At 37.2% G+C, this 27,317-nt stretch overlaps 1 protein-coding gene and 1 long non-coding RNA gene across 6 annotated transcripts in view; one reads left to right on the top strand and one right to left on the bottom strand.

Annotated features, from left to right (window-relative positions):
- LOC124367412 (amyloid protein-binding protein 2) overlaps nucleotides 1-27,317 on the bottom strand; it is a 257,150-nt gene that overhangs the window by 161,260 nt on the left and 68,573 nt on the right. The window lies entirely within an intron of this gene.
- On the top strand, nucleotides 18,127-20,062 carry LOC124367418. The gene is made up of 3 exons (XR_006922891.1): nucleotides 18,127-18,722; nucleotides 18,894-18,939; nucleotides 19,807-20,062. It is a non-coding gene; the product is annotated as an uncharacterized LOC124367418 (long non-coding RNA).

The following is a 27,317-nucleotide window of genomic DNA, read 5'->3' as shown; positions in this document are numbered from 1 at the left end:
GATTTGAGGAAGGCCTTTGATAGCATTGATAGAAATAGGTTGCTCCTTAAATTAGAGGCCACTGGAGTGGCAGTTACAACAATGAACTTTGTTCTTGTGAAGCTATTGAAAATGTATCGTCTTATAAATATTTTGGGTGTATTCTTTGACAAGCTCTTAAAATGGTCTGCACATGTTGAATATGTAAAAAAGAGAGCAAGGAAATATATATTTGCGTTTAAACAATTAAGTGAAATTTTAAATGAAAAAGAAATTAAACTTGCTTATTTCGTCTATGCCCAATCGTTGTTCTCGTTTGGAATAATAGCCTGGGGTGGAGCATATAAAACTCTTTTGCAACCTCTGCAAGTGGTTCAGAAGGCAATCTTAAAAGCCGGTTTCAAACAAACTAGGAGATATCCTACTGACACTTTATATCAAGAAACTGCCATTCTATCAATTCGAAAAATATTCATTAAAACACTCCTTGTTCATATTTATAAACATTTTTATACAATTTTCTCTACAACTTCACATTCTCATAACACACAATACTCACGGAATATTGGTGTCTCATCAATGCAAATCAGTAAATCACTAAGGTAATATTTCAAATTTACATAAGTAATTTTAATTATTAAAAATGGCAGTCAATTTTAGAAAACTACACGACATTGCTTTGAAAGATAATACATGTTTTTCATGGCTTCAAAATCTTGGACTCGTACTGAAAAACCCTTTATTTGAAATTTGTGGGAAAGAAACAACTGTAACTGTGAGCGGAGCAAATATGGTCGTTTTCAGTTTTCCTTATTTTGGTTATATAATAATTTGGGTACTTTGGGATTATACCGACCACACCCAGACTTGAATCGTTATTTCACATTTCGTTTCTACTGATTACTAGATTAGCGTAGAACAATATTTCGTCAATATAAAACAGGAATTGTCTTATCGCAAACCCCTCCCCATCCTCAGACAGAGGTCAAAGTCGAGCGTCTAGTAGATAACGTGATTGCAGAGTCTCGCCGCCCGTTCAGCTGGTGCATCGCTTTGTTGTACTTCCGTGTTTTACCTCTACATTTCTCCAAACACAAAAATTCAACAAAAACAAACATTTACCAAACTAAACTCTTTATTAAAAAAACACTAAAAACTTGTTTTTATTCTTGATCACATTCCGCCACCCAAAATGCGAGTGCCTCCGGCCATCAGCGCGGGCTTTGGCAGCACCTTCGGTGCTGCCCCGCGCTGATGTCGACGAAAGAAAAACATCCCTCGAGATAGTACCTATCAGTAAAATATCAAATTCTAGAGGGGCTAATCAGAAATATAAATTGAATTGTAATGGAAAGGCAATTATGTACCGTGCAAATCACGTGATGCCGCGCGGTCTGCCGTAATCAGGATTCTCGAGAAAGATAAGATAACAGCGACAACAATAACGATCACAATACCTGGAAATGCTTGTAAGTTTGTAATTTTGTAATTGAAGAGTTGTTTTTTCGTTCTATCATGTTTGTTTCTATAAATTTCTATTTTTGTGTTCTTCATACTAGTGTGGTCGGTATAATCCCAAAGTACCATAATTTGTTTGATCACTGTAAATATTAAATTCATATTTTAATTTAAAACATATGATCGATACTTTTATATCGATTGATAGTCTGGATTTGAGATGCAAATATTAGATATTGATTACTACATTCTTTGATATAAAAAACCGGGTCCACTTATCGTACCCTACCCAAATTAATTACTTACATAACATATTACCCAAACGATTTCACTTGTTTTACTATGTTTGAATTATAAAGTTCATTTTGTAATATATTTTTATATTAATAGGCCTAGCTGGCAAATTCTGCTCTGATGACTAGAGACATTACTGTCAGCCCATTCAACTACTAAAATCCTAGGTAAATCTTAAGATCAGCAACTACCGCTCCAATCGCCGTAATTTTTTGCATACTAACACAGGTTAACATAATTTCACAGAAAAAAATAGTCCCGATTATCGCAAACATATAAAAACCAGTTTTTCGGTAGTGCAATGTTGACAATGCAAAACACATAAATAACAAGATTTTCGACTATCAGACTAAAAACAATGGTCGACCATGGTCGTTTTGATGAGTTGACAATAGTCACGTGACAAACAGGAAAGTTTCCGATTGGCCGGGCGGATCACGTGACCTATAGGACGGCTTTGATTGACCGCCAGACGTAAACAAACAAACCCACATGGACAAGGAATAATTAGTGAAGTTATTAACATGGCGTGCGATGGTTCTTGTCACACGCTAAAAAGACCCTAGCTTGCCTATTCAAAACTCAGATCACGCAATGCTTGCTCTTTTAGAAAAAAATTAACTCAAGCTTGCAAAGTCCAAGCCCAGATCACGCCATGACTACTTACAAACACGAAACTCAGACAGAACTAACGTAGGTTTCATTACAGGCAAAAGATAAGCGGCGCGTGTTTATTACTGATAAGATAAGACGAGTTTATACTAGAAGTAGTACCTGGACTACTGCCCTACGAACTAATAAGACCAAAAAAACGTATAAATGCACTGTCAGTCAGGTCTTTTTTTAATTTTATTTTTTTCAAATTTTTTTTGGGGGGGGAGTAAACGGCGATAATCGGGACTAGGCCTATTTTTTTCAGTGAAATTACGTTAACTTGTGATAGAATGCAAAAAATTACGGCGAACGGAGCGGTAGTCGCTGATCTTAAGATTTACCAAATCCTAGTTCCTGACAAAGTTAAAAATCTGTTGGGCTTTTCATAACATTTATATTTTTGATTAAATTTTTCAAAATTTTTGACCATTAAATAATGCAAAGTGGCTAAAGTAAATATTTACCTAGTTCGATGGATCTATCTTGATTAAGCCTAGGTCTGAATGTAATATTGCTGGAATATAAATTGTATTGGGTACAAAGTATAAATTACAATCATTTATTGAGAATCTTTTAAATCACATAAATTTGTATGTTACAATTAAATTACTATCTTTTAGGCCTTAATTATAAATTAGGCGTCATAAAAAGAAGAATTGAGTAAAGGTAATATTTTGAAACGAACACAAATAAGAATATAGCAAATGCCGGGCAATATTAACAAACTGTTTAATGATATTAAAACTAAATATTGCTAGTACTTACTGGCACATGTCAGCGACATCGTTGGTCTATAAAGTTATCACAAATAAGTATGATTGAGGAATGAATTCCTTCTAAATACGAATCAGAAGTAATTGAAAATAATGCACTTGTGAATCTAGATAGGTTAGAACTATAAACATACATCTACAACATGGAGATTGGAGATGGACATGGAGGAATAGGATAGAATAAAGAACAGGAAGAGAACGTAAGGATCAAGTGTACAAAGAGAAATTTATATCACTATCATATATTATTACAGTCCAAATGCACCAAATGATGATCACAAATATTATATTAAAAGGTTAATACTTTAAAATAACGTGCTCTTATATAAGAGCGTGTTTTTTGTTTAAATATATATTATTTATTTGTTTAGTGTATATATATATATATATATATATATATATATATATATATATATATATATATATATATATATATATATATATATATACACTAAACAAATAAATAATATATATTTAAACATATATACTGACATAATACCACTTGTATTAGACTCTGTATGAAATATTTTGGTACTTTGGGATTATACCGACCACACTAGTATGAAGAACACAAAAATATAAATTTATAGAAACAAACATGATAGAACGAAAAAACAACTCTGTGAGGTGTTTCGGTGAAATCGCTTTTTATATCGTCTGCCCTGATAGTTGCAGTCGTGCTGGGTTCTATTCCAGGGTTGTGATATCGCCTTATAATTTTATCTTACCCGCGCCCTCACTGTGCGCTGGTAGAGATCGATGTGATACACAAGGTTTAACGTAAGTGAACAGAAAATCTCAGACTCGTTCAGAGCGAATTCAGTTATTCGCACTCTTCAATAGAACGATATCATCACAGTTTTCTGTTCTATGTCTCGCGATTTTACGTAAACAAATGTCGATTAGAACTGTCAATGCCCCGTTCTAAAATGTGACGTTTAGAAATAACTCCTATTGTGACGACGACTATTTGGCAATTTTTGTGCGCGAGAAAACAGATTTTTAATATCGGTGGTCCGCGAGATCTTTATTCCACAGCCGTTGACTCGAACCGGTCTCTGTATCGTCTGCTCGTTTCTTCTTTCTTCAGTGTGTTGTTGTGCTGTGTTAAGCTGAGGTTATGATTTGGCTTTACAAATATCAAAATAAATATTAAATATATCAAACAAACAAATTCGTTCTTTATACTAATAACATAAAATTATCATATAAAGTCACTAACTACGATAAACTATTAGCTGCTCCTAATCTGTACTACGCAACAAATTGTTAATTTTAGGAATAGGATGCCAAGCTTATGCGGCCTATAGGATGCAAAATATACGTTTGCAGACTAGGAAAGGTAGTGAAGGGTAGTAGAACCTATATTTAATAGATACGCTACTATCACTAACCGCGATAACCTATAAACGGCTGCTAACCTTTCCTACGCACCGAATTATTAATCTTAGGAAGAGGATAACAAGCTTATACGACTTATAGGATGCAAAATATACGTTTGCAGACTAGGAAAGGTAGTGAAGAGTAGTAGAACCTATATTTAATAGATACGCTACTATCACTAACCGCGATAACCTATAAACGGCTGCTAACCTATCCTACGCACCGAATTATTAATCTTAGGAATAGGATAACAAGCTTATACGGCTTATAGGATGCAAAATATACGTTTGCAAACTAGGAAAGGCAGTGAAGGGTAGTAGAACCTATATTTAATAGATACACTACTATCACTAACTGCGATAACCTATAAACGGCTGCTAACCTATCCTACGCACCGAATTATTAATCTTAGGAATAGGATAACAAGCTTATACGGCTTATAGGATGCAAAATATACGTTTGCAAACTAGGAAAGGTAGTGAAGGGTAGTAGAACCTATATTTAATAGATACGCTACTATCACTAACCGCGATAACCTATAAACGGCTGCTAACCTATCCTACGCACCGAATTATTAATCTTAGGAATAGGATAACCAGCTTATACGGCTTATAGGATGCAAAATATACGTTTGCAAACTAGGAAAGGTAGTGAAGGGTAGTAGAACCTATATTTAATAGATACACTACTATCACTAACCGCGATATCCTATAAATGGCTGCTAACCTATCCTACGCACCGAATTATTAATCTTAGGAATAGGATAACAAGCTTATACGGCTTATAGGATGCAAAATATACGTTTGCAAACTAGGAAAGGTAGTGAAGGGTAGTAGAACCTATATTTAATAGATACACTACTATCACTAACTGCGATAACCTATAAACCGCTGCTAACCTATCCTACGCACCGAATTATTAAATTTACTTAACGATTACAAACCGTGGTGACTCACCAAATATACGATATAATGGCGAATGCGTATTCTCCGTACCAGGCTCCTCTCCTCGACTCGACTTGACACCACGACGTCCGCAAGCAAACTCCTCTCCTCGAATCGACTTCACACAACGAAGTCAGCAGGCACACTCTCTCCTCGAATCAACTTCACACCACGACGTCCGCAGGCAAACTCTCTGTCCCTTGTCGGGTCGGCTGTATAAGTAGACCGCCAGCCGGTCATGCGCAGAAACGCGTTTTCGTCAGTCTGTCGGCATACGCTGCAGCGGCTACATCGGAGCTCCGGCTACTGCACTGCCCCGAGTAGAGAGGTTACCTAACCTCAAATTAACTCCTTCTAATGGAAGGACTACGACGACGACGACTATCGACGAAAATAAATCGACACATCTACTCGTCAAAATAAACGTTTTCTCATTTAAGAACAAAAAAAAACGGGGTATAAATTTGAACCCTTACACCCTCCACTTACTTCCTGGAGAAAATAAAAACTGAAAAAAAAAGACTCTGAAGTCGGATTAACGAAACAAAATAAAACTTGCACTTCTCATAAGTTGAACGTAAAATAATAAAGGCAAACTAAAATAGTACACTTCGTTCTCCCATTAACGAATTCCCCTACGCCCTGTAGGAGAATAATAAGAGAATTCTTCCAAAACGGTCGCATTCTTTCCCATTTTCTTTTTCTTCGGGAAGACGGAGAGACCCAATTTCCGTACATTGACTCTCTTCCGTGACGTATCCGGTATTTGGATTTTCTTGGTACGGCTTCTTATTTGACATATTTCTTTAAGTCTTTGACGTGAGCTCGTAGCACATTCCTTTTTCGACCACAGAGGCTATAGATGTTTGATCCGAACTTTTCTACAATTTTATAAGGCCCGTCGTATTTCGCCGCTAGCTTCGAGGCGAAAGAGTCAATCGCCGACGAGAGATGGTGTTGTTTCAGCCACACCAACTCCCCAACTCGGAAGTTTTCCTCTCTCCGCCTTAGGTTGTAATATTTTGCCTGAGATCGACTCGCTCTTTCTAAATTCGAATGGCATTGCTTGTACAGTTTCGCGAAAGCTTCTAATCTTTTCCGGTTCGTATCTGTCACATGAGACTCGGAGTCATCTTGCCCATTCTGTACCTCTAGAGGGCCATGGATTGCATTCGGTAATCGCAATTCCCGTCCAAAATTTAATAAAGCTGGAGTAAATCCCGTAGAATCATGTACGGCGGTGTTCATGGCGTACCTGAATTCGTTCAAGTGTATGTCCCAAAGCCGTTGATCTTCTTTGACGTACTGTGCGATCATCGTCTTTAGGACTCGATTCGCCCGCTCCACCGGATTCTCTTGAGGCGTGTAGGGTGCTGTCAGTTGATGTTCGATTCCCCAACTCTCCAGTAAATTACGCCATAGCTTGGCCGTAAACTGCGATCCATTATCGGTGATGGTGACCTCTGGTGCGCCGAAGCGAAAAAGCACCAAATTTTGAAATGCGTTCACCACATTCGTCGCGGTCACTGATTTTAACGAACACAGTTCTACCCATTTCGTGAAGATATCCTGTACGACTAGGATAAACCTCGCACCTCTTCGTGAACGTGGCAAGGGTCCTATTATATCGGCTGTGACCTTATACCATGGACCAGTTGGTCTCCGAAAGTACATCTTTCCTGCTGGTTTCCGTTGTTCAACCTTGTGCGCCTGACAAGACTGACATCTTCTAACATAATTCTTCACATCTGTGAGCAATCCCGGCCAATAATACCTCTCTTGGACTCGCTTTGCTGTCTTTCTTATTCCAAGATGGCCGGCCGTTTCGCGATCGTGATTTTCATTCAACACAGCTTCTCGCTTGTCTTTTGGCACACACAGTTTCCAATTTAGAGAGTCGTCGAACCTATTCGCCCTTCCTCGGAGCTTATACTTCATAAGGTTTCCTCCGGCAATCCTTAAATTTCGGCACGTGTCGGGCTTGGAGGTAACTCTAGCGAACATCTTGTGGTACCAATCTCGCTTTAAATCCGATTCCTTTTCCAAAACTCCTGCGCTAGAGCATAACTGAGCGCTGTTTGCACCTTCTACGGGGTAGCGAGACAGAGCATCTGCCACTCTGTTTAGTGTACCCTTCCGGTAATGAATCTCAAAATCGTTCTGCTGAAGTTCTAGCACCCACCGAGCTAGTCGTCCCGTCGGCTGCTGAATATTCATCAGCCATTTGAGAGCCTGATGATCGGTAACGGCGATAAATTTGTACCCCTCCAGATATGGCCTAAATTTCTTTACCGCCCATACTAACGCCAAACATTCCTTTTCAGTAACGGTGAACTTTTTCTCACCGTCGGTCAACAATCGGCTAGCAAATGCTATAACGCGTTCTCTCTTATCGATTTTCTGAGTCAACGCTGCACCCAGTCCATCATTCGAAGCATCTACTTCTAGCCAAAACGTTTGTTGAAAATCGGGACACGCTAGTATTGGTGTATCGGAAAGCTTATCTTTAAGCTCGAGAAACGCACTCTGTTGTTTGTCCGTCCAATCCCACTTTTCACTTTTCTTTAAAAGTTTGGTTAGAGGTCTAGTTGATTTGGCGAAATTCTCCACAAATCTTCTATACCAAGAAGCGAGTCCTAGGAAGCTTCTCAAAGAGCGAACTGAAGTAGGAGTGGGGAACTCTCGGATGGCTCGTACCTTTTCTGGGTCTGTACGAATTCCGTCTTTATTTACAACGTGGCCTAAATATTTTAATTCTCGTTTGCAGAATTGACATTTCTCTGCATTTGGTTTCAGACCAGCGCCTCGTAGCCTATTGAAGACATCCTTGAGAAGCGTTAAGTGTTCTTCAAACGTCTTACTGACAATAATTAGGTCATCTAAATAAGCAAATGCTTTTGGCTCTAGCTCGGGACCTATAATTTGGTCTAGTAATCGTTGGAACGTTGCTCCAGCAGAATGCAATCCAAACGGCATTACCCGAAAATGGTACAGGCCCTTGCCAGGTACGGTGAAAGCAGTGAGAGGTTTGCTTTCTTGCGAAAGGGGTACCTGCCAATATCCTTGTTTCAAATCGATGGTAGAGATGAAGGAGGCTTCTCTCAATTTCTCCAAAATCGAATTTATTTGGGGCAACGGGTACGCGTCTTTCTCGCTGACGCCATTTAATTTTCTAAAATCTATGCAGAAACGATATTTCCCACTGGGTTTCTTCACGAGCACTATCGGAGAACTCCACGGGCTCGACGATGGTTCTATAACTCCATCTTGTAACATCTTATCAACTTCCTCGTTAATGATCTGTTGCATCGCCGGATTTCTAGGATAGTATCGTTGTTTTATCGGTTCGTTCTTGCTGAGTTTGATTCGATGCTCCACCAAAGTTGTTTTTTTCCCGAGCAGGACTCGAATTTAGGAAGCTCTTCCTGTAAAAATTCGTTCAATATGTGTCTCTCTTCGTCATCTAGTGAACTAACCTCCTCTGGTACTCTGTCGCTATTCATACAGCTGACGTCGGTCACACGACTGTCATATAGATCTCCGCCGCAGTTAACTGATACCAAATTTAATGGTCGGATCAGGTCCATGCCCAGGATGATCGGGGCAGTCAGCGACGGCAAATACGCAGTTGCTACGTCCAGCTCGTGATCGGTGATTCTGCATTTAAAGCGATATATGCTCGAGACGGACACTTGAGTATTGTCGGCTAGTGAGATTTTGAATTGTTTCCTCGCAGGTAGAACGCCTACTTTCCCCAGGAAATCGGCTACCTCTTCATTAATGAGTGACGCCACTGCACCGGTATCAATCAACGCTTTGAAGTTTCTTCCGTAAATCTCCACGTTCGTGTACGGTCTTGGGTCATCAATATCGATTCGATTGTTCATGCCACAAAAATTTTTAATTTTGTCGAGCCATTCATTCCATTCTTTTGGGGTAGTCAGTTTTGACTTCGGTTTGGACTCCGGTGACCCCCAACTCCCGAAGTCCTCGCTTCGTTTCCCGATTGCCTACAATCACATGATGTCGTTTTAACACCTGGCTTCTTACAGTTGAAACATTTCAAATTCCTTGGTTTTCTACAATTTCTATAGAGATGGCCTGGTATTTCGCAGTTCCAACATACTATCCCTCGTATACTATTAGGCTTTGACGGGTTATTTTGGTCGTCACAAGTTTGCATGTGTGTAGTGGCTCTCTGATCGGTGGACGGTTCATTGAAAGATACTTTCCGGTGCCCGCTGTCGGATGGCCCGGTTTGCGCAGTTTCAAGTTTATTCCGAGTTTCCGTTCTGGGATGTGCAGTCCTAGACACGGCATATGCTTGAAAACTTTCTTTCAGTTGCTGAGATCTACCTTTGCTTTGAAATGCTGTTTCCGGAACTAGCGCTTGAGCAGGACTCGGTGGAGGGCGATAATTAAGTTTTTCTCGTAGACAAGTTTCATACTCATCAGCAACCTTCATTAGTCCGGCTAAGTTCACGAAATCTCTCCTTCGAACATACATTTTATACGTCGGGTGCGTATTATTGTAGATTCTCTCTAACTTCTCAGTCTCCGAAAATCCTCCTCTTCTTCTGATGAGAGTAGACAGAGCAACAACGTATTGTTTAAACAGTTCTCCATCGCCTTGGGTTCGTTTTCGAATTTCATCATCCAGATGAACGATATACCCCGGTGGCAGGTACTGTATCTGAAAGTCTCGAAGAAAATCTACAAAGTTTGCCCAAATATCTCGATTATTTCTGTACCACAAAAGTGCACTCTCTTTTAGCAGTTCAGGTAGAGCTTTTAGCATTCGATCTTGTTGGACTTCATAGGCATCCATCAATTCGTGTAGTCGTTCTAAGAACGATATGGCGTCAGTATCTCTCCTGCCATCAAAACGAAGATTCCATTTGCGCACCATATTGCACAATGTAGCGGTGTCTGAAATGCTGTGTGGGTTACTCTCGAAACCAGACGCCATGTTTCCTGACTGCGTATTAGTGAACTCGTAATACTGTTGTGGTAGCGAGTTTGATGGATGTACGTTCCGGGATGCCATCAATTCATACTCTGAATTCTGGCTCAACTCTCTCGGGGTTGTTTGTTCGAAAGTAGTTGCTCTAGTCGCTACGAGTTGAGACTGTGGTCGTACAGCTCCTGACATTATTCGCTTAACTTCTTCGAACGTAGCGGTAGGCGGGAGACCAAGCATCTCTCTAATAACATCCATCTCTGTTCCTGTCTTCGATTGCACATTTTCGTTATTTGGGAGAGTTTCGCCGCTCGTTGCTCGGCTCACACTTCCATATTCCGTAGGAGCAAATCCGAGGGAAGGGCTCTTCGCAATCCCACCTCGTGCTAATCGCACTAATTCTGCTCGCAACTGTTGGCTATTTCCGTCATTCGGTACTCCATATTTATTAAGTTCAGCTTGTAGCTGCGGTTTGGTGAGCTTATAAACCCAGCTGACCCTTGCATCCAAGTCGGTTGATATATTGCCGTCATCGGCGCTTGGAGTTACCAAAGTCTGAGGATTTATCGGATGTCCTGTTTGAACGGTCTTTGGTATTACTCCAGTAGAAGTAGACGTCGTAGGCGGAGGCTTCGTTGTTTTTGAATCTGTTTTCTTTGTATCGCTTGTAGTACCGCTTTCTCCTCCATTAATATACATCCAAAATACGTTCCATCCAAGAAGGTTTAGAATGGTTCTCAGAAACCTTAAAATGTATAGATCCATTTTCAATAGTTATTCGCAGTAAGTTTGTGTATTTTAAGTTGTCTCTGTCGTATCACTTAGTATTTTGTCTTTCGATTTCTATTCTTTTCAGTCCAATTGTTCGGGCGCCATTTTATGTGAGGTGTTTCGGTGAAATCGCTTTTTATATCGTCTGCCCTGATAGTTGCAGTCGTGCTGGGTTCTATTCCAGGGTTGTGATATCGCCTTATAATTTTATCTTACCCGCGCCCTCACTGTGCGCTGGTAGAGATCGATGTGATACACAAGGTTTAACGTAAGTGAACAGAAAATCTCAGACTCGTTCAGAGCGAATTCAGTTATTCGCACTCTTCAATAGAACGATATCATCACAGTTTTCTGTTCTATGTCTCGCGATTTTACGTAAACAAATGTCGATTAGAACTGTCAATGCCCCGTTCTAAAATGTGACGTTTAGAAATAACTCCTATTGTGACGACGACTATTTGGCAATTTTTGTGCGCGAGAAAACAGATTTTTAATATCGGTGGTCCGCGAGATCTTTATTCCACAGCCGTTGACTCGAACCGGTCTCTGTATCGTCTGCTCGTTTCTTCTTTCTTCAGTGTGTTGTTGTGCTGTGTTAAGCTGAGGTTATGATTTGGCTTTACAAATATCAAAATAAATATTAAATATATCAAACCAAACAAATTCGTTCTTTATACTAATAACATAAAATTATCATATAAAGTTAACCTGAAAGAAACATGTCACTAACTACGATAAACTATTAGCTGCTCCTAATCTGTACTACGCAACAAATTGTTAATTTTAGGAATAGGATGCCAAGCTTATGCGGCCTATAGGATGCAAAATATACGTTTGCAGACTAGGAAAGGTAGTGAAGGGTAGTAGAACCTATATTTAATAGATACGCTACTATCACTAACCGCGATAACCTATAAACGGCTGCTAACCTTTCCTACGCACCGAATTATTAATCTTAGGAAGAGGATAACAAGCTTATACGACTTATAGGATGCAAAATATACGTTTGCAGACTAGGAAAGGTAGTGAAGAGTAGTAGAACCTATATTTAATAGATACGCTACTATCACTAACCGCGATAACCTATAAACGGCTGCTAACCTATCCTACGCACCGAATTATTAATCTTAGGAATAGGATAACAAGCTTATACGGCTTATAGGATGCAAAATATACGTTTGCAAACTAGGAAAGGCAGTGAAGGGTAGTAGAACCTATATTTAATAGATACACTACTATCACTAACTGCGATAACCTATAAACGGCTGCTAACCTATCCTACGCACCGAATTATTAATCTTAGGAATAGGATAACAAGCTTATACGGCTTATAGGATGCAAAATATACGTTTGCAAACTAGGAAAGGTAGTGAAGGGTAGTAGAACCTATATTTAATAGATACGCTACTATCACTAACCGCGATAACCTATAAACGGCTGCTAACCTATCCTACGCACCGAATTATTAATCTTAGGAATAGGATAACCAGCTTATACGGCTTATAGGATGCAAAATATACGTTTGCAAACTAGGAAAGGTAGTGAAGGGTAGTAGAACCTATATTTAATAGATACACTACTATCACTAACCGCGATATCCTATAAATGGCTGCTAACCTATCCTACGCACCGAATTATTAATCTTAGGAATAGGATAACAAGCTTATACGGCTTATAGGATGCAAAATATACGTTTGCAAACTAGGAAAGGTAGTGAAGGGTAGTAGAACCTATATTTAATAGATACACTACTATCACTAACTGCGATAACCTATAAACCGCTGCTAACCTATCCTACGCACCGAATTATTAAATTTACTTAACGATTACAAACCGTGGTGACTCACCAAATATACGATATAATGGCGAATGCGTATTCTCCGTACCAGGCTCCTCTCCTCGACTCGACTTGACACCACGACGTCCGCAAGCAAACTCCTCTCCTCGAATCGACTTCACACAACGAAGTCAGCAGGCACACTCTCTCCTCGAATCAACTTCACACCACGACGTCCGCAGGCAAACTCTCTGTCCCTTGTCGGGTCGGCTGTATAAGTAGACCGCCAGCCGGTCATGCGCAGAAACGCGTTTTCGTCAGTCTGTCGGCATACGCTGCAGCGGCTACATCGGAGCTCCGGCTACTGCACTGCCCCGAGTAGAGAGGTTACCTAACCTCAAATTAACTCCTTCTAATGGAAGGACTACGACGACGACGACTATCGACGAAAATAAATCGACACATCTACTCGTCAAAATAAACGTTTTCTCATTTAAGAACAAAAAAAAACGGGGTATAAATTTGAACCCTTACAACTCTTCAATTACAAAATTACAAACTTACAAGCATTTCCAGGTATTGTTATCGGTATTGTTGTCGCTGTTATCTTATCTTTCTCGAGAATCCTGATTACGGCAGGCCGCGCGGCATCACGTGATTTGCACGGTACATAATTGCCTTTCCATTACAATTCAATTTATATTTCTGATTAGCCCCTCTAGAATTTGATATTTTACTGATAGGTACTATCTCGAGGGATGTTTTTCTTTCGTCGACATCAGCGCTGATGGCCGGAGGCACTCGCATTTTGGGTGGCGGAATGTGATCAAGAATAAAAACAAGTTTTTAGTGTTTTTTTAATAAAGAGTTTAGTTTGGTAAATGATTGTTTTTGTTGAATTTTTGTGTTTGGAGAAATGTAGAGGTAAAACACGGAAGTACAACAAAGCGATGCACCAGCTGAACGGGCGGCGAGACTGCAATCACGTTATCTACTAGACGCTCGACTTTGACCTCTGTCTGAGGATGGGGAGGGGTTTGCGATAAGACAATTCCTGTTTTATATTGACGAAATATTGTTCTACGCTAATCTAGTAATCAGTAGAAACGAAATGTGAAATAACGATTCATGTCTGGGTGTGGTCGGTATAATCCCAAAGTACCAATATTTTATTTTCAGATGGCCATTTATATCGTGTTAAAATAAAAGTTGATAATATTTGGAGTAACCACTCAAAACACACTTTTTGTAATAAACTGAAATATGTTTAATTAGGAAGATAAATACAAATTAAATATAGAAATCTGTTTAATCCTTGAAGAGTTGTGACATTTGTGTACTGAGAGAAATAAAATATTTTCCACAAAAACTTGTTGACCTTTACAGCTCATGAAAGAAACATGACTAAATAGTCTTATCAGATATGTTGAAAAACATTGAGATCCCTCACACATTTCCTGGAGCCCACTCGCGGGTTTAGAATAAATGGGTTCCAAGTGCACAATCCTGAACTTTACAGGAGGAATCATGAACAATTTTACTGATCGATTTGAAATAAATTCTGGCTCAAGTAACTTGCTCTGAAACGTTTTCAATGCTGGATTACCCCAACTATTCATTTAATGGGTTGCAAATAAAATGGTTTAAAATTCTTAAAAAAATAACCCTTTTGTTTCCAACTATAACCTAATTATTCTAAAGATTTAAAACAGATTTTAAAGAGAACGGTAGTTTGAACTTTCATTACAGTTTATATACTTGTTTAACCAGGTTCTATTTACCAGTTATAAGTATATTAATCTTAAATATCAATTATCATATAAGGTAGTTCCACTTACCTTTTACAACTTTATTGAATTAGTTGAAATTTAATTATTTTGCCAACTTTCAGTACTAGTGAGATTAATTCATATTTTTAAATTGTATAACATCAGAGCAGCTATAATATTTGAATAGGTAAACATAACAATAAAACGCCTCAATTAGTATACTAATTTTTATTAGTAACAAACTCTTCATAACGTATTTGCAACAAAACTGTAGTCTAGAAATAACGTAGCTAGCGTGGGGAGGTTGATTCGATACGAACGTTGGGTTTAGCTCTATTTCACCTTCCGCTCAGCGCAGCGCCTGAAATCTGGCAGTCAACTTTTGTAACAGTATCAGATTTCAGACGTTGGCTAAGCGGAAGGTAAACTGGAGCTAAAACTGTGACTCAACTAAATATGCTACACCTTTAAAATCAACATCGGAATTGTGAAAACTATTAAATAAAAACTTTTATAAGTTGAAAGTATTGAAAACGATGTTGCTGGAACTTTTTAATTCTTTGTATTGTTCGAGACTCTTCATAACTGTTCACCGTTCTGTCTCCCTTCTTTCAATGTTCTCATAGTTGGTTTAATGTTGACAAGTTTCATTTATTGGCCATGCAATTCACTATACTCAACCAGCCTTGGGGCAATTTTAGTAAACTTATAAATGTACAGGGTACCAATTTCAAATTAAGCTTATTTCCCTAGGTAATAAATCAATCAGCTGTAAAGTGTTGTTGAGGAACGAAATGTGAGGGTATTATAAGGATTAAAACTATTAAACTATTTTTTCTTAGATCTCAGTTTATTATCTTGATACACAATAAACCAACCATCAGAATAAAAATGTAAGTATGAAATCAACATAAACAAACCTTGTAACGATCTACCTTTTAACTGAAATTGGCTGCTTTTAGTCTCTTTACATATAACTGACTCTGATATAACTATTAGTTTAAGCGGCTGACAGTTTTTGTTATAAATGTGTAAATCTAAGAAAATATGAGCCAAGGAAAAATTACTTATTCATGTTTAACCCAATTAAAACCCTCCCATTTTGACCATCACCCAAAGTAACGTGGTTGAGATCTATTTATTTCAAGGAGAAAATTACTTTCACGATAATCGATTTCACAAAACACTAGATTATGTGATCATACATTGCGAAAGGACTCGAGGCTCCTAGACTATTGATTGAGTGTAGTTTTTATGAATTAGTATGAATTACACCTGCCTTAATTTGATTTATATGATGAGGAACAAAAATCATTTCATTATCAAGTTGTCAGTTCCTAAAAAATCTAATAAAACTCTCTTCACAATGTTCCGAAAAGTAGGGGCAATATCATTGTCAGTACAACCACCTGTACCTCTGTCCACATAGCACAGTGAACTTTCAAATCAATTTTTTTTTTCAAATAGGCAGTTTTGTATGAGCATGTTTCCAAACGTTCTAAACAAATTTACTAAAGTAAAGACAAACTCCTCTGTGAGTTATTGAGCTCTCGTTAGGTCAGTGTCAGGATCTTTCTTAAGATTGAAATAAAATGGCTTCTAAAAATTCTTAAAGTGCTTAAAAAGAAGGGTTTACAAACCTGAATTCATTAACATAATACCAAAAGGAAACTGTCGTCTTGATACTGGGGTTTATGTCTATTTTTAACAATTTGTTAGTGCTTCTAGTTGTTAACACCTCTTATAGAATTAATATTAGTTTTGTATCACCACAAGAAATAAAATTATAGTTTCAAGTAAAACTGCAAGCAAAATAATATAGCACCTGATAAAATCAACGAATTTGGATAAAATACACTAAGTTTTTCATCAGCTGATAGTACATTATTGCATTGACGAAAGATATAGCTAATGTTTTCAACTTGATTCCATCTACAAAATAGGGAACCTTGTTAAACTAAAAGTACTGATTTAGCATAATATGTTTGTAATTTGCAATTAGAACCTTCTTCAGTCATAAAAAAGTGACTCATGCAGACAGGAATATCCTTTTTCATTCAGTTATCAGCTAACGTTTGCAAAACAGGTATTTAAAATAGTTTTAAGTTAGAACCTTATTAAATCAAAACTTCACTTTATGAAAAAAAATTAATGAGAACCCTAAACCCGCACACGGTTTTTGGGTTACTTTCATATTATCCAGCGGCCACTACTTTTTGAAAGTGTTTTTCTTACCGGGAACCCAAAACATTACATTATTAGAAAGCACAGACTTTATTTGATTTACTGTATAAGTTACTTGTCATTGTGGCGATCGGTCCTTGTTTTCTGCCTTGGGGATCACGGTGACATTACTCGATACCGTCTGTAATAAGCATTCGTTCAACACAGAATTAGTGAAGGCAGCTGTAAACCTAATACATTTAATATGATGTATGGAATATTTAAAAAATGTTTATTTAAAAAAATTCAAAACTTTACTTTTATATCACTAAATTAGCTTGGATTCAGGTGATCAGTATAACAACACAGATCGATAAGTACAAAATTTTATCAAATTAGCACTGACCAGTGGCGGGCTGCGATTAGACGTTCCAGATGTACAACTTAATAATCCGAGCATAATCTGGGTACTTTTGAATTGGCGTGAAAAAACAAAAACAGGGGTTTGTGGTATTAGGTAGGAATATATAAAGGCATTCGATCTCGTAATTGTTTCCGTATGATTTTTACCAATAAGTTTATGATTTAGATAAATATGGAGCGCATAAACCCTTGGGCATAGAATACCAAGAATAATCAGCTACTATTCACAATGGCTTTTGTGACACTGACCAAACTACTGAACACCGACTAACTACAAGATTTTGATATGCGCTTCAAGGAAAGCGATTGCCTTCTATTACTCATGCTTAGCATACTATTTATATGGAAATTAGGAAACCTAAAAATACGAATTCGTAAAAATTATTATACATTATGTAAATAAATATGCAGTTTTGATAATCAGTAAAATTGAATTATTTCTATGGAAACAAAAAGTTCTGTATACTATGTAATTATTATGTGATAGACATATTGTAAACTGTATCTATGGAAATATTTAATCACTTTTAGTACACCTTTGATAATGAAAATACTGTTCCAGCTTGGTTCTATTCAGGACTGCATTTTGTCTACTCATCATCCAAGCAAGAATCACTCGCATCCACCACCATGATCATCCTGCTCTAAACTTAAATCCTTTTTGATCCGCGTGCACAGACTGAGCAGAATTTGGCGGCGCGGCGTAGAAGTTCACACCCAATTTGGTCCGAACCTGAAGATGTTTGAAGGCCCCAGACCCCAGTTGCATTTAGATCGCAATTAGAAATTGACGAAGTAATTACACACGACTAAGAAACAAACAGGTGGAGTCTGGTGCCTCCCCCCCCCCCCTTAGAGAGAATCTTCCCGGTCGTTGGTGGAAGTGTGCACAACGCTAGGGACGCTACCCTGAGAATTCTATTACGCAAGGCGGGATTCTGAAACAGAGGTTCGGCTCCGGCCTATGGATATGGAAGGCCAAATCTCTGTCGAAATTGTAAATCGTGGTGTCGGAACTCGATGTTGCTGCTGCACACAGTACCGGGCTTGTGAGTTTGATTGGAGCGAGCTTCGCGACCAAATTCACAGGGTTAGCGTAGAGTACGGCGCCTCCATGGCTCCGAATGGGTGACTCCGGTAATTCGGAACATGGAGGCGAGTACGATACCGACTGAAATTGAGCCAGCATCGTCACTGCATACAGACGTACATGGTGTAACATGCGGCCAGACACACACAAGTCTCACTATACATACCAATCGTACAACGGTCCACCCAACATTCACATCAAACACCTAGGCACATACACACAGTTATCCCCCCCTCGCTTCACTCATCACCAAAAGTGACCAACAGCAACCAATGCCTCACCAGGTAAGTCGTATTTCATAATACTTAAACATTTTGATTGTACAAACTTTACCATTCAAAATACGTTCACGATTGTCATGTACACAGTTTACAGCATTTTTGTTTGAGTAAAATATGAATAACTAAATATTTCCTAGAGATTTAAACTATAAAACAAATTGATTTTATTTTTAGAATCACCTGGAGTCCATGACTATCTCACAGTTCTCTAAGCAATTGGGTGAGTAATATGTACGTTCTGAGATATTTGTGTAGACAAGCCGTTATAAGATTTCGTGTCTGAGGTTATAGCACTGCTTCTCAGTTACTATTCTCTCAATAAAAAACTGTTGGGATTTAAATACAAGAATATTACTATACATTCATTAGGTACCGTTTTATAAAACGATAGTTTTTAGCGATTTTTAAAAATTTCCTTTGGGGTTTATAGTATTTAACCTCAACATAACAATTTAATGATTCGTAGTAAATTTATTATATATTTTCAAAGAAAAGATGTTGTAAGATTGATATTTTAAGTAATTTGGAGCCCTCAGACCTACTCTTATCACACAAAAAATCTCTTTTAAAGTATATCTTGTTATTCAAAGTTCTGAAATAGTTTTATTATAAAAGTGAATTTTTCCCAGACCGAAAATACTTGCAGGCTTCGACTTATGAATATCAATCTCTATACAGTTCCTAGGCCAAACAATTCAGTTGTTCACAAAACTGTAAAGCACCTAGAATTTTTAATATATCTCCAGAAAATAAAAACTTCACTTAATAGGAAAATACTCCTTGTGAAGTTAGAAATGGTCACTTGAAAATGAGGTTGAACAAATACTGCTCACACAGCAATGATTTGAAAATTTTGTATGTATTGTATAAATGAGTGTTAAGATTTATTTTAGATTAAGTTACTTTAAGTATTTATAAAATGTTTATCTGGATATAAAATTGAAACGAGAGGTTAGATTTTTTTAATCTATGGCGTATATTTTTTTAATGATAAGGGGGTTGTGAACTCTTTTATGAGCCATCAAACATTAGCATTGTTCAAATTAACATTAAAAGTATTATTTTACATTAATTTTGATGTTTAAAGATGACTGCCACGTATGAAACAGTGGAAGGTTGAATGTGAGTCAGCACTGACGCAATGTCTGAAGAACTCCACTGACATACGATGTCAATCACTGCAGTATGTTGTCGCCGACATACCGCTGTCACCCTCACAAGTCGATGCGGTCCTACTCTCGGAACAGTGGGGCGAGAAGACTATGGTGAATGGCACGACAGTGAAAAAGCAGCAGCAAACAAGATGTACTTCAAATTGCTTCACATATTAAAGCGCTAAAAAAATAACCGTGTATTTATTTCGGAAGGAAACTACGTTGATATCAATACAATCATTGTAAACTGGAGGTTTCCTATGACCATATTCATTTCAATAATACCATTGCAAATTTTTACTATTATTGAGGCATTTTTATCATTGTATCAGAGTTAAAACTAGCCTCTTTTCTTATACTAGTATTCTGTGTTTGTGCTATAGGCTATCATCAAATTTAATTGCCTGTAAGGCCCCAGGCAAAATAATCGGTCGGTACCTCTCATTATTAATAAATAGGATGGCACTCCTTGAATGGCAGAAAGCTGAAATGTCAAATTATATTTTAACATAAAAAAATAATAAAAAAAACGATTCATACATGTAGCTGTCGCTTTATTGTTTACATTTTAATGAATACCTCCTAAACCGTTTGAGGGCGAATAATTTCTTAAAAACAATATTTTAAAAATAATTTATTGTCTTAATAATTTTGTGATAATGCGTTTTAATATAGACTATGTGGTACTAAAATATTGTGTATACTACAATTAATTATTATAACAATTTAAAATAAGCTATACATTAAAATATCTTTACACATAAAATGTACATACACTTAAGATTGAATGAGCGGTGGCGAAGCTTATCATTCGTGGGACTGGAAAAATGTAATTTCTGTATGTCTTTCTGTCTGTCTGTCTACAAAATATATCGAAAACAAACTGACCTTGAAAAGGCTTGTATTTTTGCATCAAGCTTGATTTATATATTAGCAACGATGATTCCGATGCTAGTGCATGTCACTCCACAGGATATTGAGGTTCGCAATGAATAGCCAACAATACACTGAATAAACGGCAGCTCTCAATGTGGGCCATGTCTTGTCACAGTAAATCTGCTATAAATCAGTTATTTATTGTTTGATTTAAATAATTATAGTATAATTAGATTTGTGACAATGTCCTCTAAAACCGGTTATTCTTGTAGTTCTTGGAGAAAAATGCTGGTTTTTAAGATATTCTAAGTTTTAAAAGTTCTTATGGCCTCTATTTTAAAAATACTAAAGATAATTTAATTATATTGTTTCAGTAACTGTTCTTGTTATCATAAACATTTGAGCCAAATTTGATAAAATACAGGGTGATTCATGAAGTTCTCCCCCCACTTCTACAGCACATTGTACTAGTAAAAATAATGAAAAAATGTTATATAAACATAGGTCCGAAAACGCTTCGTTAGCGAGTTACAGCTAGCGAAAGATTTCGCCTGAATTCCTGGGTAAAGATAAAATAAAGCCATACTGAACTTTTGGAAAGGTTAATTAAGTAAGAAATATCGTGGATTCTTATGTATTTTTACCTGATAAAGCTAATAAAATAGGTTTCAGAACTGTACCTGTAGTAGTTTTTGAGGGATTCAGGGTTAAATGCAAAAAATTGGGGCACGAAACAATGTTTTTTTTAAGTTTGATGTACAATAACTTTGTTAAATTGGTAATAAATACATAAAATCAACAAACATTAATTGTAGAGAATTTAATTCTGAGAAAATTGATATAATCAAAGTCTAAAATAAAACAGAAATAAGTACCAAAAATCGATCTTATTCAGTATAATACATTACTAGCTGTAAAGAAATACCGTACGGTATTTAGTTAAAATAAAACAAAAACAAAATGTTTGTTCCTTAATGATGAGATAAATTGAGAAAACAAGATTAACTGTTCAATAAATTTGTTTGTAAATAAAAATATCATGTTTTATTAAGTTGTATTTTTTTTTTTATATAAAAATTTACATCAAATGTTCGAAAATAAATGAAGCAAACATTTTCCCATTATTGTTTACTAATCATCGAAATGCAGTTTTTTGTTTTATTAATTTCTAAGTTGGTAACGCACGAATAACAGCTGATCAACAATGGTATTCTGTACTGTTACGTTAGAACTGTGTATTAGTGGTGTTTTGCAAGCTACAGCAGGAGATCGGGTTCTGTGAATCGTGTTATTAAATGCAATTTTTCTGTGAGTTATAATTCGATTGTTTATTCAGCGAAAAAATGCCTTACTTATTTACATCAGAGGAATACGCTGATATGGTTTTATTTTGGGTTACTGTAATGGTAATGCTAGAGCTGCTGTAGAAGAATATGAACTACGTTACCCTAATAGGAGGATTCCAGATACCAAAACAATTTCAGGAACTTTTCGTACTCTTCGGGAAACAGGATCACTACCAAGTACTAGAACCAATTATGAACGAGCTGTCCAACTTGATGATGATATTGTTATTAATTCTGTTCATCGCAGTCCAGGTGTAAGTACACGACGTATTTCTAGGCGGATAGGAGTTTCACAGTCAACGGTGTGGAGGTCACTTAATCGAAACAAATTTTATCCTTTTCATAAACAAAAGGTTCAACATCTACAGCTAGGGGATGGTCCGCTTCGCTTGGAGTTTTGCAACTTTTTGAATATTAATAATCAACTCTATAAGCGTATTTTTTTTACGGATGAGGCACAATTCACTCGGGATGGTGTCAATAACTTGCACAATGAACACTCATGGGCAGAAGAAAATCCACATGAGGTAGTGGAACAGAACTTTCAACACCGATTTAGCGTCAATGTCTGGTGTGGCCTTTTGCACAATCGGCTGATTGGACCTTTCATATTACCTGGACGCCTAAATGCTGAGTTCTATTTGCATTTCCTTCAAGAAGAGTTGCCGCAGCTGTTAGAGAATGTTCCTTTACATCTCAGACAAAATTTGTACTTCCAGCATGACGGAGCACCTCCCCACTTTTCACGTGCCGTTTCTGCTTACTTAAATCATCAATTTCCTGGACACTGGATTGGTCGTGGAGGGCCTCACCCTTGGCCACCAAGATCACCAGATCTATCTCCATTGGATTATTGCATCTGGGGATGGATGAAAGACATTGTATACAAGACAAAAGTGAATTCTCGTGATGAATTAATTGCCCGTATTATGGATTCGGCTGTGCAGATACAGGGAAGTCCTGAAAAATTAAGAAACGCAACAAAAGCGATACACAAACGTGCTGCAAAATGTATTGATAATGATGGCCTCATTTTCGAACGTCTATTATAAAAAGGTGCGTACGGTTGGCCCAACCTGACTAATTTTGCTTAAAACTAGTAATGTATTATACTGAATAAAATCGATTTGTTGGTACTTATTTCTGTTTTATTTTAGACTTTGATTATATCAATTTTCTCAGAATTAAATTCTCTACAATTAATGTTTGTTGGTTTTATGTATTTATTATCAATTTAACAAAGTTATTGTACATCAAACTTAAAAAAACATTGTTTCGTGCCCCATTTTTTTGCATTTAACCCTGAATCCCTCAAAAACTACTACAGGTACAGTTCTGAAACCTATTTTATTAGCTTTATCAGGTAAAGATACATAAGAATCCACGATATTTCTTACTTAATTAACCTTTCCAAAAGTTCAGTATGGCTTTATTTTACTCTTTACCCAGGAATTCAGGCGAAATCTATCGCTAGCTGTAACTCGCTAACGAAGCGTTTTCGGACCTATGTTTATATAACGTTTTTTTCATTATTTTTACTAGTACAATGTGCTGTAGAAGTGGGGGGAGAACTTCATGAATCACCCTGTATAATTTGTTGGTTTTTCATATATTAATTTTTTAATCAAACAACCATACAGACAGACAGATGGGAAACTAAGCATCAGAGACCCATGTTCATTTAGTGAAATATGTTTTTCTTGACCTTGAAACAACGTGGTATACTTGTGCATGTCACTATTGGCTAAACGTTAGTAAATATTTTTGGATTGGTGTTATGCTTAAACCACAATGGCAGCGAGAAAACAGCAGAATAAATAAATTTCAAAACAAGCTGATTACACTCGTATCTGATGCACATTACTCGTACTGAAAAAAGAAAAAAATATAGTAGAGTGAAAGTCAAATCAAATCAAATCAAATCAAAATCAATTTTATTTCAAAATTTGCAAACAAGCACAGTACACATAATATAAATGAAATTAGTCCCACATGGGCCATAGAGGCTTGTGCGTGGTGACGAGTCAGTTTCTAGTTGCTATGCACAGCGGTATCATAATAGTTATCCTTAATAACAATAAATTATTTTACATCTATTTTCAAAACAATTATTATGTATGAAATCTAAAATAATCTGTGTAATTTGTAGGCCACAGACAACATTAATTATGCCACAATACCCAATAGTCTAATTATTTGATATAAAAGATCATATAAAAATAAGGTATGTTATTTGCTATAGTGCAAATAATTAAAATGGAACAAAATTAATTACTAACGATACTTAGGTTAAATTTGGAATATTAGAGGTGTTCAAATCCATCGGAGAGGCGAAACGGCGCAAGACGGCCATCGTAACAATAGTGAAAAACAGTTTGTTGCGTGTAGTAAAGTAAGTTAGTCCAGTAAATAAACGTGATCATATATTTTAGTCTAGTATATAGATGAGAGCAGCGACTCAGCGTGTTCAGCGCCGACCTCCAACAGCCAGTTAGAGACAAGATTTCTGTATGCGGACAGCGGGACCTGCAGGTCCCTTATGTGTTGCGGAATATTTCTGAGTAGGAAATTTGCAATGTAATAAGGATTGGTGTAATTATACGATTTTACTACTCGGGGAACCTGCAGGCCCACGCTAACAGCATTCCTTGTAAAATATCTATGTGTGACAGGGGTGACGATCTCCTGCCTGTGGCTCCTCGCGAAGACCAGTAAGCTTTTAATATATAGCTGCCGAATTGATAACAATTGTGTCTCTGTATAAAGCAAGATAGTCGGGTATCTGTTGTGTTTTTTGAACGCTGCCTTAATAACTAAATTTTGAACAGTCATTAACGGATATAAAATAGACCTGTAAGCCCCTCCCCATACTATAATACCATATTGTAAAATTGATTGTGCATAGGCGTAATAAATAGTTTTAATTTCATTGGGATTTAATATTTCAGTTAATTGATGGAAAACGTAAATCATTTTCCTTAGTTTAGATTTTAACATGTGGATGTGTGGTTCCCATTTTAATTTTGAATCCATGATGACTCCCAGGTACTTGTACTGGTTCACCCTCTGTAATACCCGACAATCACAGGTGCCACTGTTCGTGTCACCGCAAGAGTGGAGTACCAATCCCATGTCCACAGGCGGCTCGCCCGCGCTGCGCAATGAGATCGGCATACATTTAGTTTTTGAAACATTCATGGTTAGAATATTTTCATCAAACCACCGTTTTACTAACGCCAATTCTCCCGCAGCAACACGGTAGACCTCCTCCCAGGATCTCCGCTCAAACAATATTGCAGTATCATCTGCAAACAGAAATATCCTACCAGTAATCTCGAGTTTAACAATATTATTTATGTAAATTAAGAATAGAAGTGGACCAAGAGTGCTACCTTGGACTACACCGTAATCAACACTCATTGTGTCACTTAAATGATTGTTTATAGAGACTGTTTGCGTACGTCCGCTCAAATAGCTTCTGAACCAGTTCAGCTCTAATCCGCGAACTCCAACACATTCTAATTTGCGAAAAAGCAGGTTTCTGTATATACTATCAAAAGCTTTTCCCAGATCAATGTAAAGAAGTAACACTTTATTATTGTTATTTAAGGCATCTGCTATACATTTATTAATTGCGAATAGGGAGTCTGAAGTATTTTTGTTTTTGCGAAATCCGTATTGGGACTCTGACAGAATATTATTATCTTCGAGGTATTTCTGTAATTGAGATTTTACACACTTCTCTAGTACTTTACTTAGCACACTTAGCAATGATATTGGCCTATAATTGTGCATGTCTGATTTACTATTGTTTTTGTAAATTGGGATTACTTTTGCAGATTTAAATAATTCTGGATAAACACCTGAAGATATACTGAGATTTATTATATGTTTTAGAGGGGACGCCAGCTTACTAATTTGTTGCTTGAGCAGGGCTACGGGGAGGCCGTCCATACCGGGAGCCGATCCACCTCGCATTCCCCTGACACACTCCTCCACCCGGCTGTCCGAGACGGGGCGCAAGCGAAACTCATGCCCCCGTACCCTATGCACTGTATCATCCACCAGCAGGGGACCAGTTGATGCCGGCACTTCCATGGCCAACTTCCTTCCCACTTGCGAAAAAAACAAATTAAAAGAGTTAGCCACTTCCTTTGTACTTCCACCAGGATTGTCACTGTTTTGAGTAAAATGGCGCACAGGAAACTCCTCTCTCTTTTTCCTGACAGAAATGAACTCGTTAACAGTTCTCCAAAACATTTTCGCGTTTCCCGCTGAATTTAATAATTTTTCTTTGAAATAAGCCGTCTTTGCTCTTTTTATTTCATTGCTTAAGTTGTTCCTAAAAATCAAGTAGTAGTTTCGTAATCGTTCATTAAATGGTTGTCTTTTTAATATTTTACTTAATTTATCACGTTTTCTAACAGCATGAATTAAATTATATGAAATCCAAGGTTTCAGTTTTTTATTTCTTGTAGATAGATATTTTGTTCGTAACGAATTTGCTCTGAGCTTGTCAAACGTGTTTAGGAAAGCGTTACAGCTAGCATTTACTTCTTGTAAGCCGAGGACATGGTCCCACGTCTGAGCCGCTACCAGTCCATTCAATACCTTCATGTCCAAGTACGTGTTGTTTGTGTCCAAACCGCGAGGAGAAGTAATTGGAAGACGTATCATAACAGTGACAGCATAGTGGTCGGTAATTCCTGTTTTTAAAATACCTGAAGTAATAAAGTCATAGTTATCATGTTTTAAGAAGATATGGTCAATACACGTCAAAGAATGAGCAGTAACCCGTGTTGGTTTGTTTATACAGTTAATTAGTCCAGCTTTGTACATTATATTTAGATAACTGTCTTGTTGAGCGTCGTTTATTGTACTATCTAAGATATCAATGTTTATATCACCAGTGAATATGTAGGAAGTATTGTTTGCCAGTTTCGAGTAGTAAAGTTCTAGATCAGATAAGAATAATTGGCAGTCCATCGCAGGGCTGCGGTAGATAGCTAATATCTGTACGTCAGAACCACACTAGCGTAACTCCAAATTTTTCGATATTCTGGTTTTGAGCATTCTGTATATATTTTTTTTCTGCTTTATAAAGCCATAACAATGTAACTCCTTAAAAAAAAACCTAGCAGTGAAATAGGAGTGTTTGAAATAGCTTAATTCCAAAGGGATGTAAGAACCAGAACAGCGTAAGGTCACTTAATATGTTATGG

Source organism: Homalodisca vitripennis, chromosome 8, assembly GCF_021130785.1.
Source record: "Homalodisca vitripennis isolate AUS2020 chromosome 8, UT_GWSS_2.1, whole genome shotgun sequence".
NCBI classification, from domain to species: Eukaryota; Metazoa; Arthropoda; class Insecta; order Hemiptera; family Cicadellidae; genus Homalodisca; species Homalodisca vitripennis.
This window is presented reverse-complemented; position numbering and strand designations above follow the sequence as displayed.